Consider the following 2074-nt stretch of genomic DNA (forward strand, 5'->3'; position numbering starts at 1 on the left):
GCGGTCTCCCATCCAAGTACTAACCAGAGCCCAAACCTGCTTAGCTTCCGAGATCAGACGAGATCGGGCAATAGCCAGGTTGGTATGGCCGTAAGCGAAGACTGCCGCAAAGAGAAGGCTATTTAGAGATCAGCCAATCTAATCGCCAGTACATTATATAAGTAGGAAAGAAAACCCAAAAGCTTAAAGCACCTGGTAATTCCTAGCCGGTCTCTCATCCAAGTACTAACCAGACCTAAGCCTGCTAAGATTCAGAGATTGGGCATTGACTCTTTTTTTTTTTTTTGGCAAAATTATTATATAATTTGTGAAATTTTTCCAAAAAGTTTAAAGCACCTGGTATTCCCAGGCAGTCTCCCATCCATGTACTACCAGGCCCAAACCTGCTAATATCAGAAATCGGGCATTGACTCTATTTCTTGGCAAAATTCTTATATTACTAAGTGAAAATTTTCCAAAAAGTTTAAAAGCACCTGGTATTCCCAGGCAGTCTCCCATCCATGTACTAACCAGACCCAAACCTGCTAATATTCAGAGACCGGCATTGACTCTATTTTTTGGCAAAATTATTATATACTAACTGAAAAATTTCCAAAAAGCTTACAGCACCTGGTATTCCCAGGCGGTCTTCCATCCAAGTACTAACCAGGCCCAAAACCTGCTTAGCTTCCGAGATCAGACGAGATCGGGCATAGCCAGGTTGGTAATGGCCGTAAAGCGAAGACTGCCGCAAAGAGAAGGCTATTTAGAGATCAGCCAATCTAATCGCCAGTACATTATATAAGTAGGAAAGAAAAACCCAAAAGCTTAAATCACCTGGTATTCCATGCCGGTCTCTCATCCAAGTACTAACCAGACCTAAGCCTGCTAAGGATTCAGAGATTGGGCATTGACTCTTTTTTTTTTTTTTTTTTTTTTTTTTTGCAAAATTATTATATAATTTGTGAAATTTTCCCAAAAAGTTTAAAGCACCTGGTATTCCCCAGGCAGTGTCCCATCCATGTACTAACCAGGCCCAAACCTGCTAATATTCAGAAATCGGGCATTGACTCTATTTTTGGCAAAATTATTATATACTAAGTGGAAAATTTTCCAAAAAGTTTAAAGCACCTGGTATTCCCAGGCAGTCTCCCATCCATGTACTAACCAGACCCAAACCTGCTAATATTCAGAGACCGGCAATTGACTCTATTTTTGGCAGAATTATTATATACTTAACTGAAAAATTTCCAAAAAGCTTACAGCACCTGGTATTCCCAGGCGGTCTCCCATCCAAGTACTAACCAGGCCCAACCTGCTTAGCTTCCGAGATCAGACGAGATCGGGCATAGCCAGGTTGGTATGGCCGTAAGCGAAGACTGCCGCAAAGAGAAGGCTATTTAGAGATCAGCCAATCTAATGCGCCAGTACATTATATAAGTAGAAGAAAACCCAAAAGCTTAAAGCACCTGGTATTCCTAGCCGGTCTCTCATCCAAGTACTAACCAGACCTAAGCCTGCTAAGATTCAGAGATTGGGCATTGACTCTTTATTTTTTTTATTTTTTTTTTTGTGCAAAATTATTACATAATTTGTGAAATTTTCCAAAAAGTTTAAAGCACCTGGTATTCCCAGGCAGTGTCCCATCCATGTACTAACCAGGCCCAAACCTGCTAATATTTCAGAATCGGGCATTGACTCTATTTTTTGGCAAAATTATTATATACTAAGTTAAAATTTTCCAAAAGTTTAAAGCACCTGGTATTCGCCAGGCAGTCTCCAATCCATGTCTAACCAGACCCAAACCTGCTAATATTCAGAGACCGGCATTGACTCTATTTTTTGGCAAAATTATTATATACTAACTGAAAATTTCCAAAAAGCTTACAGCACCTGGTATTCCCCAGGCGGTCTCCATCCAAGTACTACCAGGCCAAACCTGCTTAGCTTCGAGATCAGACGAGATCGGGCATAGCCAGGTTGGTATGGCCGTAAGCGAAGACTGCCGCAAAGAGAAGGCTATTTAGAGATCAGCCAATCTAATCGCCAGTACATTATATAAGTAGGAAAGAAACCCAAAAGCTTTAAAGCACCT

General features: G+C 40.8%; 2 non-coding genes and 2 pseudogenes across 2 annotated transcripts in view; all 4 read right to left on the reverse strand.

Moving 5' to 3' along the window:
* LOC113082954 (5S ribosomal RNA) overlaps window positions 1-96 on the reverse strand; it is a 121-nt gene extending 25 nt beyond the window's left edge. The window contains exon 1 of the ribosomal RNA XR_003283003.1: window positions 1-96. This exon is cut by the window's left edge and continues 25 nt beyond it. This is a non-coding gene — a ribosomal RNA (5S ribosomal RNA).
* Window positions 97-597: 501 nt separating this feature from the next.
* Window positions 598-718, reverse strand: LOC113082959 (uncharacterized; annotated as a pseudogene).
* A 517-nt stretch (window positions 719-1235) lies between these two features.
* LOC113082949 (5S ribosomal RNA) lies at window positions 1236-1353 on the reverse strand. Its single transcript, XR_003282998.1, has one exon. It is a non-coding gene; the product is annotated as a 5S ribosomal RNA (ribosomal RNA).
* A 507-nt stretch (window positions 1354-1860) lies between these two features.
* LOC113082960 (uncharacterized) lies at window positions 1861-1976 on the reverse strand (annotated as a pseudogene).
* Between the last annotated feature and the right edge of the window lie 98 nt (window positions 1977-2074).

The sequence above is a fragment of the Carassius auratus genome, unplaced genomic scaffold (assembly GCF_003368295.1).
Source record: "Carassius auratus strain Wakin unplaced genomic scaffold, ASM336829v1 scaf_tig00037218, whole genome shotgun sequence".
NCBI lineage: Eukaryota > Metazoa > Chordata > Actinopteri > Cypriniformes > Cyprinidae > Carassius > Carassius auratus.